This window comes from Rhopalosiphum maidis, chromosome 2 (assembly GCF_003676215.2).
Source record: "Rhopalosiphum maidis isolate BTI-1 chromosome 2, ASM367621v3, whole genome shotgun sequence".
Lineage (NCBI taxonomy): Eukaryota > Metazoa > Arthropoda > Insecta > Hemiptera > Aphididae > Rhopalosiphum > Rhopalosiphum maidis.
In genome coordinates, this window is record NC_040878.1 from 23,251,523 (window position 1) to 23,267,415 (window position 15,893).

The following is a 15,893-nucleotide window of genomic DNA, read 5'->3' on the forward strand; positions in this document are numbered from 1 at the left end:
AATTCCAATATAGGTACTGAAAATATGTGGAATTAATTAATAACAGCGTACTAATAAAAATTATATAGACTTATTATTTAACACATAAAAAAAGTTTTGGGAGGAGGAAGAAATTTCAGGGAAGGTTAAAACCCTAGAACCCTACCCCTGCGAACGCCATTGTATTTACGTAAGTGAAAATCATTAATGCTATGATAATCTCAGGAATGCCTCGTCCGATCATCATATTGCTTCTTTAAAATAAAAGAGCACACTAGGGAAGCACATTAATAGCATAATTCTATGGACTCAACTTCTGTTCACGGAATATTGAGTGATACTATATAGGGATTCGTCATAAGCAATATCTGTTTTGGAAAATAAAATTAAAATTTAATATAAAAAATATTAAAACTTTTTTCCTAGCGAAACCAAGCTTATGCTCATACAGCTAGAGAAATTGTCAATGTATTATTAACTTAAATTTGTTTAGTTCATTTTAAAATAATAATTAAAAAATCAATAAAAAAAATTATTTTAAGCTTATCTATGATTCTATAAGTTAATTAACAATCGAGTTATTAATTTTTTAAACGATCGGCTAATTAATACGCATGAAAAGAACGCTGTGTCGTCCTGCGAACAATAAGTATTAAAAAATAACAAATTGAACAAAGTTTGTATCATATAAGAGGTGTCATTTTAATGGGCAACAAAGTGTACACTGTATACAGGGACAGCTAAAAATGTATATATTTATTTTTAGTTATCGTCTTGAACAGTTTATAATAAACTTTATAATTTTTATTTTATGAATGAGCCCCTACAATTGTTTATGGCATTGAACTAGTAAATTATAAATACTCAACATGATCGTTTTTTGCGGCACTTAATAGTTAATACCCTTTCCTTCGAAGCTATCTGTGATAACTATTTAAGTAGAGTTGTAATAATATTATATAGTGTATTACCGTATTGGTATCTTTTTAATAAACGTACGCAAGTATCAATATTACAAACTTAAAGCGCCGCATTACATTTTAATCTTATGGTTCTTCGTTTTATAATATGATGACAATCACATTAGATACCACTACTATTTTATATTTTATAAAATAACACACGTCATACATTCTTAAGGGCTATATTAATGATACAAGTTTAAAGTTTGAAAATCATACTCTAATAACATTGATAATTAATTAAGTAATTTACCTGTTTTATACTTCATCCACAGCTATTGTAAAAATACAAAAATTTAGCGTTTAACTTATTATCAATTGTAACATCTATTTTACGATAAATATGTAATTGAGCCAAATTACATAGTTAAATTCGCTTCATTTTAGATCGAAAACAATTATGGCCAATAAAAAATATTAAAAATCAAACAAAATTCTAGCATAAGATTAATACAATAAGTTAATAATTTAATCCATAGTATGATATATTGTAAGTATCCTAAACAGAAAAATAATATTTGATTGATGCCATATAGATATGATAACGTTGTTTGACAACAAAATTCTATTTAATGTATAAGAGTAATAGATATCGATAATACTATAATATATTTGAAACATGTTAAAAAGATAATATCGATGGCTCCTACAGTAGCTTACAGGATCTTATGATCGCTTCTATAATAATTACATGCCTGTTTTCATATGCTCTATCGCTTTATTATAAGGTTTTCTCTATTTAAGAAAAAATATTGATATTATTATAATTTATATTGAAAAAATAAACATTTATTAAAAAAAGACAAATTATATGTATTACGGTACATATTCTTGTTCAATATATTATATTAATTATATACTCGTATCGCTTTACTTAACTTAGTGTAGTAACAGTGCCGAATCTAGGACATTTGACATCCGGGGCTAATAAAAATGCAGCGCCTATATACATAGATGGAGCTAAGTGTCATGCTAAGTATGATGGGTCTCGGGTCTAGGTATCAATAACATAAAACAAAATGTTTAAATATAAATTAAAAAATATATTTTTATTTAAGCCATTATTGTCTTCATATAAATATATATAGTATAGCCAGTATAGACCATGTCAATATTATGCTTAATCGTCATTAATAAAAAATATAAGCATAAATTCAAAATATTTTTATTTTAATTTAGTAACACAGTGACACCTGCAGTTATACGAGTATTTAAGGAGAGAGCTGAGCATGGGATAAATCTTACAAGTTCATTCAATTCAGTTAATCGTGCTTAAACTCTTAATTTTCAATTTCTAGTTTTCTTTTTCTATTTTCGGTCCCACTAAGTTTTTTAATTGAATTCATTATCTTTTTTTTGTTTGTAAAATAAATGTTATATAAAAAGATCGTAATGTTTAAATAAAATCGACTACCCGATAAGAACAAATGAACGATATAAACTGTATTAATTATCATATATTGGTACATCCTACTTCAATTTAATATTAAAATAAAATACAATTATCGTCGTTCATTGGATTGGATTTTCTCCGTCAACATCGAACAAAAATAGTCTAAAGATAAACATTATATATTTTTAAATAACTTATATGTAATATATTTTCTTGATGGAAATTCGGAAATGTATTATAATTTATACATGTTTTGTTATAATATATTTTATGTTCATGGTTTTATTTTTAATTTTCACAAACTTAAGAATGCTTTTATATACCAACAGCGCGAGGATACCTCCCCCCCTTAGTTTGTCATGACATTTAATTTTTAATTTTTATGTTATAATAATTGTTGAACTTAATTTATTCGATCTGGTATAAATTATTTAAATTATTAAACTATTAATTAAAAAAAATGTTTGCATATTTTATGTATAGGTAGATACATTTTAAACACAATTAATTAATTTAAAACTAAAATTATTATTTTTTATTATATAAGGCACCATATCAAAAAAACAACAATGTATTATGATGTATAACAAAACAGATTTTTAAAATCATTTATGTATTTTTTAATTCTAAAATAATAACATTCTACCAAATACGGAGCTATTAACTCCTAATTTATTAATTATGTTTTCAGAATTTTGTTGTGAATATCTTTCTCGACATTCATTAATAACATACTCTTTGATACATTATGACCTATAGTATTTTTTCGAAAGTTTGATTTGATATAAATTTAATTTAATTCTAAATGTGGATTGACGATCAAATCAATTATTTTTTCAATAGAAGTTGAATCATTTTTGTCCAGTTTCTTGATTTTATTTTTTATTTTACCAAAATGTTCACAATAATAAAAGACTGTCGTTCACCATGTTCTCCATCTAGTTAGAACAAGTTGTGGGGGAAATGGAATATTAGGTACATGTTGTTTAAAAATGTAAACCTATTTATATTGTATTTTGGGGGTATTTTGGGTATAATTGGGGAATAAATTAACCTAGTATATAGAATAAAATAACTTATGATGTTTATAATATCACAATATTGCTTAAAATAATTGATACAAAATAATACAATTATTTAAAGTTTATAATGAATTTACTGTACGTACTAATAACATAATTCATTAAAATCACGAACATTTACTTTATTTTTAATTTATTAAATTTTTTTAAATAAATATAAGTCTGAGATCATATTTTTAACATTGGTTGTCACGATATAAGATTGCCGTATTAATGGGCTATTGAAAATAGTTATTAAATAATACTGTAGCCAGTTTAAATTGTATCATCAAAGTACCTTTTTAGATTTAACTACACAAATAAAAAATACAAACAGTTAAATTATTTGTATTCTTTAATTTCTAGTACTATTAGTAGATCACCTAAAAATAATTAGTTGGCTTTACGGTTTTGAAAAATATGAGGACTACAATTATTATTGGTTTGAAAACATTTGACATTGAGCATTGTACTGATTCTTTCACTGATTTTGTGTTAAATTTATAATGATTGTAATTATGGTACTAGGTTTTATTATTGATTAATTCACATTTATAGCTATTTCCGAACAACATATTTGTGATGTAAAAGTGTATATTATGTAATGTTATGAGAGGATATAATGTATATACACAGTATATACAAATTAATATAAGTAGGTATGTAGGTATAATAAAACTTAAAGTAACCAAAGTAGTTGAAAAAGTTTTCTCGCATACAACTTGTATAGTTGTATACATTTCGATATATATTTTTTTTTAATAAGAATAACTCTTTAGAAATGTTTCGTATGCTTAAAAGTTTACATAAAGTAAAGGTTTCATAAAATAAAACTAAGTATTTAACTGTCTGCGTCTAAAAAAAATTTCATGAGATTAGTTTCAACAAGTTTCAAACTTATTTTATGATTCTGGTCTAAACGAGAGATGGAAGAATTCAGAAATACGTAAATACGTGTAGAACTTTAAATTTATGCAAACATGTGTATAATGTGTGTGTGTGTCTTTATTGCGAAAACTTTCAAAACTAAGTGCATTTAAATAAGTGTCTTGGGTGAACCCATTACAACTAACAACAGACTATACAGAAAATACTTTATTACGACAAAAAAATTAAGATGATAAGTTAAAAAATATTATTTCTACTTCATGTGGAGACGTGTTGTATATTTGATTTGAGAGTGATTAATGAAGTTTTCTTATTGTTTTGTTTAATGTTAAAAAGTAATTACTTATTATGGCATAAAATGTATTACTTACTACCATAATAATGTGTCAGAATTTGGTTCGAAAAAATTATTTAAAAATTTTATTTTAAATCTGTCTTAAAATTATAATTAAATTATTGGCGTATATTTTGATTACTCATATATTATAACTTTTAACAAATTAGTCATGAATATTTATTTTCTGAGTAATAACTGAGTAATAATTTCTGTACATTAGTCTCAAAATATACATTTTTATAATATACATTGTATATCATATTTTCTTTATAACAAAACATGAATCCATTAAATAACTTTGAATTACTTTTAAAATTGTGTACTATCATTAATTTGATGAAAGTACCATATAATTTAGATGAATACGATAATTGGAAACGGGTAAATCCATTGCATATAATATTAATATGGACAAATAATTATTTAATAATCGTGTGAAACGTACTTACAAATAAAACCTATTCTATACTTTATACTTGCTCGATTGCACCTGTTTTGCGTTTTAGTGTACTTCGGTTCGGATGAACAGCATTTTTTTTTAATGCTTAAGTGACATGACTAGGTCATAAGGGCGGTTGGGTGTACAGTCGTTATAATGTGTAACAGGTGTCTAGTGGTATATCGTTCAAACTGAAAAGGCTTGAAGGGAAAGCCGGTGTCAAAATCCCCTAGCTCTGGTAAAGACTTCAGTTTGGGTGCATATCACTTTGAGTGTATTGGTGTGCAAAGGTTGAATGAGTCATATTTCCGATGTATACAAACTAAATAGCGTCAGAATATTTTTATTGTTGGGGAAAAAAAAACAAATGATATAACATTACACTGTTATAAAAATAACGTTTACAACATTATAATTGACTAATTGGTATAGATATTTATATAGGTAATTTAGATACAATGTAATAAGTTAAACTAAATTGTTTATATAAGCGTATAATTGAATAAATAATAGAGAACATTAATTATTAGTTACTTATACAGTTATATAACTCTACTTAAGTATTTTTCCATGTCCGCCGAATTTATGCAAATCCAAATGTCATGTAATGACTAATGATACCTATAGATTATAGGTACGTATTATTTGCAACTAATATTAATAATAATAATAATTTATTTTTGCAACATTAGAATATCTTAAAATTATTTTACAAAATATTACTAAAATATTACTTCATATGTGTATTATAGTATTTTATATTACCTATAGAATATAGATTAAATCGTTTCACAGTTCATGTAGTAAAAAATTCATATGATTATGTTGTAAGGATTAAAAAAAAAATAATAATAAACATATTATTTTAATTAATAGATTATGATTATAATCGGGAAATATTCATAGCAAAATTATTTACACTATACACAGTACATAAAGCTACAACTGATAAGTGTTATAATATTATTGATTAATAAGCTTTTAAAAAAATAATATACGAATTTCACGAGAAAAAGATGCCTAGTTAAAAAACCAATTAATATAATAATAAATATTAAATCTAATGTAATAACTGTGGTTAGTATATTAATAATCAGAAACTTGAAACCATTTTTTTTTTAATAAAAGTCATCACGTCGATAATGATTAAAAATAACATCAGACGATAATTATTTCAGAATAATTGAAGCAAATCCCCTGCCTTTACACGGTTTATCATTATGGTAGATAGGTACTATTACCTACTTAGTATTTGCTGCACAGAGTTCAGTCGATATAATAATATTATGTACACCGAGCAACTACCGTTTAGGCGGTTGTTAAAAGTTTTAAATAAACTTTTCCCAAACAAATTAGGTGCACTTATTGTTTCATACGACGGTTTTAAGATCGTACACGAGCCGTCCAGACATTAGACGGAAATCGATCATTGCACGCGCATACTCGGCGGCGTGTGTATAAAACGTTTACGCCAACGTTACGACAAACTTTGATGAACAAATATGTTTTGTAAACGACTTTTCCGCGTCTAATCGAGTCCGTAGTTTTTCAAGTTTACAAGAAATCCATTCAGCGAAAACTTTGGTCCGCATAAAAAGAGTAAAAAGAAGTGGGCGGAAAACGACGACGGGCCATCAAATTATTTATAAAGTTTAACTCGGCAACTTTTTTCATATTTTTTCGTGTAAAAATAAATAAAAGAAAGAAAAAAAAAAACCTTAAAGTAAAGTAGAAAGAAAAATATATACGTATTTATACTCTGCAGGGTGTCGGGGGGGAGGGGAGGGGAGGGGAGGGCGGCTGAACGGGATGGCGAGGTGTCGGGGTGAAAGCAATCAAAACTTCGCCGTCATTGAGCTTCGCGTACAGAAGCAGGCAACAGTAGTGGTGTGCTACATTATAACATATATATATATATATATATCACGGCTCGCTCGGATATCATTACTCGCTCGGCAACTTTTCCGCGGCCACTAAAAGTCACGCACTGTTTTCGAAAAGCGACAATCACGGATTTCTGCGCAGCAGTTATGTAACACCGTGTTTTCGTGTCTAACAAAGTCGTTTATAGGTACCTATTATAATATTACGTAGTCTATTTGTTATTTAAAAAATAATAATAATAATAATAATAATAAATCGCGCGTTCTCTCTCTCCCTATTTACACTACGCATTATAATATTTATAAGTAGCTGGTATATACCAAAGCCGCAGTCTTTTGCTCTCGCGCGTTAGACCATCTGCTGAGCTGTGCCGAGAAGACGCGCGCAATTAGCGCGGGTCGCGTTTCTCCTGCCTATAAATACGAATCAAATGATCGAAATCGTGAATAACACACACACAAATACAAGCGCATGCTCTCGAATGGCGTTATACGTGTGTGTATATACACTGCTGCAAAAGATCGCGATGTTTAAGTGTCTCGGGCCGAGAGGGTGGCGGCGGATAAAAAGTTCGACGGGCTCTGCAGACTGCGGAGCGCGAGGAACGGAGAAAAAAGTGGAACGCACAAAAAGAAAAAGGAAAAAAAAAAAACGAATAGGAAAGAAAACGAGAAAAAAGTCGAAGTCCGCGAACGAGCCAAACGCAGTGGTGGCGGCATCATCGGCGGCTGGCGGGGGACGGCACGTTTGCGTTGGACGCGGAGGGGGGCTTGTTGCTGTTTAAAGTAATTTCTTTCGGCGCACGCGGGACAATCGGCGGCGGCTGCGGGTGACGGGCGGACGGGTTGGCGGGAGGGGTGAGGAGGGCAACGTTCGGTCTGGACACAAAAACGGGAAATGGAAAAGATTGGATAAAGTGCAGCGCCGCTCGTCGCCGTCGTCGTCGTCGTCGACGCGTCGGCGGGAAACGGGTGAGGGGCAGTCGGCGGCGGCGCGCGGGACCAATGCAAGGGATCGTCGGTGGGCCGCGCGCGCGGAAAGGGTGCCGGCGGCGTGCGACAGAGATAGCGCGTGTAAAAGTTTTTCCAGTCGAAGTTTCGCAGTCGGTGTGATTATACCGTTTCGTGTTGAACGGCGGCGGCCGCCTTTTACCCGTGCGCCGCTCAGCGCACTCACACGCGCGCGCGTGCGCTCGCGCCCGCCACCGTACTTACACGCACGTGGACACGACACCGTACATTATTATTATTATTATTATTATTATTACTATTATTATTACTACTACTACTACACTATAGTCGTATCGTTTTCGGCCGTTTTTCTGATATCCGTTGCCGGAGAACCAGTGGTCACACCGTCAGCTAAAAATTAATATATCATACGTTTTTTTTTTTTTTTGTTATGTTATTTCATTTCGACTGTGCGGAGTAGTGTAATTTATTTGTCATTAGTCACCTACTAATATCGTTATAATTTTTTGTTTTTTTGATTTTTAACGGTCGTGTACTTATCGCTATCGCCCGTCACTCCGTCCCGTCGTGTACGTCGGTTTTTGATCTTCGTTCAGTTATTTTAATCTTTCAATAAGCGCTAAACGTCCTCGGAAAAACACGAGTTATTGATTGGGCACGAGCGGAGTTTTTGTTTTCGCCTCACTCGCCGTCCGTGGCGCGCGCGCTTCCCGCCACCGCCGCCGACGACAACGTTGTCGCTGACGACGACTACGACGACGACGACGACGACGATAACGGCAACGAGTGTTTTTCCGCGAACTCTTTTCTCGACTCCTCCGTCCGCCGCCGTACCCGCACGCGCCAATACCATCCCGCCCGGGTCAGGTTCTTGGCGCGCGCGTTATCGCCACCGCCGACTAGACCGCTGACCGGTGTGAGCCACAGCTGCCACCACTGCTGGCACTCTCGCCACTGCCGACGCGGCCGTCGGACACGATTAACGGCCACGACCACGCGCATTTTCCTATTTGTAAACGACAAAATGATCGTGATCGAGGTGAGTGGTTGACCTTTACTCGTGACGTGCGTGGTTAACTCTTTTGCAGGTGGCCGCCGTCATCGCGGCTACTTATTCATTATTATTTATTATTATTATTATTATTATTGAGTATAATACATTATACGATCACGCCGATCAGGTATTTTCGATTTTTGTATGATTTCAGCGTATTGAAAGATGGATTTCCATGTATGGTTAAAAGGCGAACAAATGCCTCTGTATACAAAACTTTTGTCGGCCACTTAAATATCTAATTGTTTCCTTAAAAATCTGATTTTCAGACATCTTTTTCTTCGCGGGAACTCGGCTTTTGTACAAATGTACGGCATACGTATATAGTTTGTTTTTACTCGAAAAACTATTATTAATTAAATTACTTGTGTTATTTTACACTTAATTTGTTAGTTTATTAATTTTTCAAATTACGAGAATCTTGAGAAAAAAATATTTTTACATTTTTATTCTTCGTAGTATAGTATATTGCTTACCTTAGGTACTGACAAAGTAACAAATGCCTCGACTAGGGTCAAGACATAATTACTATGAAAATATTAAGTATAAAAGTATAAGATTATTGTTTATAATATAATACCTATTAATTGTAATAATACATAGATAACAAATTAATAATTATACTTGTAATCTAAATAACGCCATTTATAAAAAATAACATTATTACTGAGGTATCAAAATGCTCTTCAATACATACATAAAATAACGTATGTCGTATATATAAAGTACTTTACTTAATTAAAAATTTAATTAGAAAACCCTAATAAATATTTCCAATAGTTTATTTAACTGTGTAGGTTTTTAAAAATTATTAAAGATATCAAATATATTTGGAGCTTGTCATATACAACAGGAATAATACATGTACAAGGAATTCGAGTATATATTTAATAAACGTCTTTATAATCTTACAATATAATTATGCATTAAAATATTTAGAGAGCTAAAATGAGTACATAGTAAATACATTAGATATAACTAAGGCTCGGAAGTTGTTGCATTTGCATGTTTTTTTTTGAACCGTTAGATTTATTGCTAAGTGAGCTAGAAATTCGTTCTAAGACACTACGAAAAACATATCAAAAGTTTATAGTGCATATTTTTGCATATTTAGTGATTTTTAGATTTTTGAGCATACTTCTTAATATCATATAAGTATTAATTTTTGCGTTTTCTAATAAAGTAGTACATAATAATCATTTATCTATTTTTTCATCTAATTTATTTGATGTAAAAATCAAAATTTACAAACATATTTAAGATGATTCAAAACTTATTTGACTTAACTATTTAAAAACCTATAATTCTTACTTTTTGTTTCTTAAATATTAGTTTATTATTGTAAAATATAAATATTTAAATTTTTCTTAATTTACTACGGATTCACATATTGAGCTGAAAAATATATTTATAATGTTAAAATTATACAAATTATTTATAGTTAAGTAAGATATATTTTGTTAAGAACTCCTAACTTCTTTACATATAGTACTTATATTGTCACTGAATAGTAAATACATTTTATATAATATAATACTCGTATTACATCTAGAGATAAAAAAATAAAATCTAAGCAATTCATTAAATTTCACCTATAATTTTATTACGTAATATAATACTTAAACATTCCAATATTTCATGCCATAAATAATTCATATCTGTACCAAGAACTCAACAGGTGTTTGTCCATGTGGGGAAATTGTAATTTGTTACTGCATATAATATATATTGTGCGGTATGTTTTAACTACCAAATACCAATACTACCCTACAATACTACCCTAATGTTCCTAATGCACAATAAATCGGTAGTTTAAAACGTTTAATTTTATAATTTTAAAATTTAAACTTTCCGCTGTATTCAAGTATAATATTTAACATAAAATGTACTGATTAGTAATAAACTTATTTTTGTTTTTATATCTTATACCAGTGGCGTAATGGAAAGTGTTTCATAGGGGTGAATATAAAAATGAATATTCAAAACCGACTTGTGGGGCAAAGCCCCCCTCCCCACATACCCATAAATACATCTTACCATATATCAATATAATTATTTTATATTGTATATAAAAATGAACAAAAAAGTTGATCAATTTATTATTATTTTTAATATTATGTCCAGATTCCTTGGGTTCTTGGAAAGTTCATCAATGACCTCTTCATTTAAAAGTTGAATATCATCATGAATCGCTAACAACTATTATAACTACTAACCTTTGACATATTGTTTTGATTCTTTTAAGGGCTGAAAACATCCTTTCTGGTGTACTTGTATTTTTAGAATTGCATTTTTACCCATTATTGGAGTATTTATACTATCTGATATCTCTGTGTATGTAGCATAGAGGTACTGTAATTAGTAATTAGGTACAGTATGTGGCAACTGGCAGGGCTCCCGTATTTATAAATCAATAAGATAATGATGAAAGTGAAAGAACCATTTATTTTAAAAAATCATGCTTATTGCTTACCGATTAATAAACTAATTATATATTAATACAATTAAACATTTTATTTGATTTCGTTTTGTAATAATAACCCCTTGTAATTACACCTCTGTCTTATACCTATAACGTATAGTAACGTATTAAAATGGTATGCTTCTACGATCGACACATAGCCCATAAATTAACAACTATATTATAGTATGAAGCGCCTAAACGACCCATACGTATGCTATACCTAGTATTACATTTGTGTTATTCTTAGTCACTAATTAGTAATTATCTGCGTTGTCTATTAATTGTATATATTAATACTATTATTAAACAACTTTTAAGTATACATTATAGGTACATCAAAAATAACAATATTAATTTATATATTCATATGAACCAATAAATGTTAGCTGGTAGCTTATATCAGTCATTAAAAGTTATCCAAAAATGTCAGATGAGACATTTTGTAGTCTTAATATTTTCGAATATTTCTAAAAAAAACTATGATATAAAGTTATAAAATATTAAAAAAAAAAATAGCTTGACATTTTTTGTTTTTATGAATTAATATAACTAATATAAATTATTGACATTTATTGTATTTTATCTTAGTTTATTTAATAAAAATATATGATACATTTTATTTGTAGTTTTTAAAAATAATTAAAATTAATTAAGTACCAATCAAAATCAAAGATAATATAATTTGTAAGTGATAAAAAGTTTTAACAAAAAAAGTTAATATTATTTATACATACACTCAATTTGAAACTTTAAGCGTTTATTATTTAACATCAGTGGAATTCTATAAGATTTTAGAAAAAGAATCGAATTATACCACGCACTACGTTAATAATTATTTGTAATATAAAACGAAACTTAAAATGTTGTAGTTGTATTTGGAGAAATAAATCATTCTAAGTTATACATTTTTTTTTTCATCAAAGGTTAACATTTAACTCTTGTATAACTGCTTCAGTGTTATGGGAACTTCCATCACTCTCCCTGACAATCCAATTCGTCGATTTAAGCGTTAATGGACTAGACCCCCTTTATGATTAAATTTATTCTACCTACACGAGAAAAAAAAATTAAAAATCAAATTACATAATGATTTCAATGGCCCATGGATTTAAATTAAGTCATATTGTCAATCTAATTTATTTTATTAAATAGATATTATCATTGTATTAAGTGTGTAAAGATTGTAATGTTTTTGTATTTTGATGGTGATATACTTAAGGTTATATCAACTTAAAAGATAAAAAAAATGTAATAACAGTCAATAATAATATACTTATATTATCAAATTTTTAAATAATATTTAGGTTTTTTTACATTTAATACATTTTTAAAAAGCGATTGTAAATAATTCAAAGCATTTTTTTTAAATTGGATTAATTTAAATTAAGTTGAAAGAAGAATACTTAATAATTCATAGTTTTCTATTGTTTTACATGATTAAGTATAAATGATTTATGTATCTACCTGGTAAATTTTCAAACAAAATTATTAGACTACTATACTGTATAATATAGTACTACTATAATAATAGTATACCTATAAGTATTATTTTCGTTATAACGAACTTAAAAACTAAAACGTTTCGAGAAATATACATTATTTTATAGTACTATACAGTATAGTAAAGGTAATAAATTAATAAAAAAACAATTCTAATTATATTATATAAAATTAGATAATCATGTCATACATTCATAACAATACTGACTTATATTATAATTATATGCTGTATGCCTGTATAATCACAGTTAGCACTCGGAATATCAATTAAATGGAGTCGTCAACATTTCAATCAAAATATGATTATGAGTATAATAGAAAGCTATTTCATTTATGTATTAATGTATCCATATTAAATTCACGATTTAGATATTATAATTAAAGTTAAATTTTGATATAAGAACATCATATAAATAACTAAATAAGGCATATTCGCATTGTATAAAAGACCATGTTTGAGTCATTTTATATAATTTAGATAATAAAAAGAGTAAAATTATCATGGATTACTAGCTTATTTTTTTATTCGTGTATAGTTATTCAAAATACACGACTCTTTATTATGTTTCAATTTTAAATCATAAGCGTTTTACAATATTTTTTTTGTATTTGTCACCGCTTTTTGAACCAATAGAATGCTTTACTTTGACTTTGGACAATTTCTGGTAGACAATTTGATTTAATTGGTAGTTTGGTACTTTGAAAGTCAAACATAAATTTCTATTAGGTCATTTTAAAAATAATCAGGAAAAATAAAAATTGACTGGAAAAAAATTGGAATTGGTACTCAAAGCGTAGTATTTTAACAAAATCAATTTTATTTTTTAATCGGAATTCAAAAATAAATAACTGTATACAGTTTTCTATAGAAACATTAATTTTTCACCAAATATAAAAATTAATATTTTTGGGCTTATAAATTTGAACTAATAATTATTTTCAAACCATTTTGTAATATTTATAATCTTAAAATTTTTTTAGTATTTTATAAATTTTTATTAAATAATAATTATTAATCAATTAAGCTTCATAGATTTTCAAGTAGTTTACGGCGTTTACGCGAAATTCATGAAAACGTCATTCAAGATTCAAATATCATTATAGTTATGACAATGGATCGTTTCAATAACAATGGAATAAATAAAATTATTTTTAATTTAATTAAAGTAATTGAATATTTTTAAGGATTTTTAAGGAAGTAAAAAAATTAAAGAGTGATTTATATGTAATATTTATTAAATTATACCTAAATCACGATGGAAGACATCCATTAATTTTTACACGATTAAGTATCTCATCTCAAGATTCAAATTCGTGATATTATTTTTAATATAATTTAATTTATTTTATTAATTTTTAATTTTGTATCAATTTTTTTTATCATTTAAGTTTATTAAAATTATTATTTTTTTATTAAAATTAGTTTTGAATTTTTTTTCAGATTTTCAGATTTTTTTTTTAATTTTGTCAAAAACTGAATTTTTTTTTTAATTGAATAATTAAATGGCATAGTTTTTACGTATTTTTATTCTTGTTTAAGAATAATAATAAAAAATAAAAAATAATTCAATAAAATTAATATTTTACAATAGTTTATGTTTAATAAATTAATTTAAATATGTATTATTGTTGTTTAATTTTTATAATAAAAATGAATAGGTTTTTTTTTATAAAATGATAAAATTTAAATTAAAATAATTTGTTTTTAAAAATAAATAATATTCATAGGCATTTATTACAATCCATTAAGAATAAATAAAAATACATTTACTTAGGTATTAAATGCAAGTTTAGTCTGTACAGAACATACAATTATAAAAGGTTTCCAACTTTAGATATGCATTACTGCGATATCGTAATTAAGGGTATTTCTTTTTAATCGGTAACTTTTACTTGAAAGATTTGAATGAATATGTAACATGTTTTTTACTTATTCATGTGTTTATGTATATTTTGAATGTATAATTTGTATACTTACTTTATACATGTTTGTAAATTTCGTAAAAAGGCATTAAAAGTTTTTATTTTTGAATCCAACTGTGTAATTTTTATAGTAAATATAATGCATTTATATTTTTATATGATGTATTTTCATTATTAAATTAAACAAGAGAAATAAATGTTGTTATCGCAGCTATCACATATTCACATACTATTATAAAACCGAATATCTAAAATGATGAGTTCTATAATACTACATTAGCCATTAGGTATAATATTATGTTCGATTCAGGTAACATTGCCGTTCATAAATGTTTTTTTTTTATTAGTTTAATCTTTTCTGACTGTTTATAAATAGCTACTTTATCCCGCAATCAAATATACTATAGACTATTTATAGCCCTGGTACAAAAATATAATATCATAAGTTATAGTTATTACTAGGTAATTTGTAAGCTATGGTTTTCACAAGTATATGTGGGTGTTGTTATCCGCACAGGTATAAGTACTGACAGTAATGTAAATTAGTTTATATTATTATTTAATAAATGGTCTTAAAATCATTACCCGTATTTGTAATTAATGTTATCAAAAGAAATCTAAAATTAAAAAAAATAATTTTGTTTTTAAAAAAATACATTTAATATATTTTATAATTAGTATTTAAAATGTAAAATTTTCTTGTCTTCTATACAGTAGACTCAAGATCTGACTTTTTTGAATCTTATATAAAGCGAATTCATTTTCAAAGTACCTACTTAAAGTCTGAATCATATTATATTTATAAAAGTTTAAAGAATATGAATAAAGTGTATAGGTAAAAAGTGCAATTAAATAATTTAATTATACTACATGCAGTAACTGTAGTGATTAAAATATAGTATATTATTTGTAATAAAAAAATTCTCAGGTCAGAATATTATTCTCAAGATTTAAAGTCTATAAAATATAACTAATGCATACATAATTAAACACACCAAAATAAATACAAAAATGTATATTATTTTTTTATAACTTATT

At 27.6% G+C, this 15,893-nt stretch overlaps 1 protein-coding gene across 4 annotated transcripts in view; it reads left to right on the forward strand.

The window, feature by feature from the left end:
* The first annotated feature begins 8,227 nt into the window (after positions 1-8,227).
* LOC113551188 overlaps positions 8,228-15,893 on the forward strand; it is a 234,434-nt gene continuing 226,768 nt past the window's right edge. Inside the window, exon 1 of one of the 4 annotated variants that reach the window (XM_026953275.1) lies at positions 8,228-8,953. The gene's annotated coding sequence lies outside the window, so the exon portion shown is untranslated. The remainder of the gene's footprint in view (positions 8,954-15,893) is intronic. The other 3 variants (XM_026953278.1, XM_026953274.1, XM_026953277.1) reach the window with 3 other exon arrangements.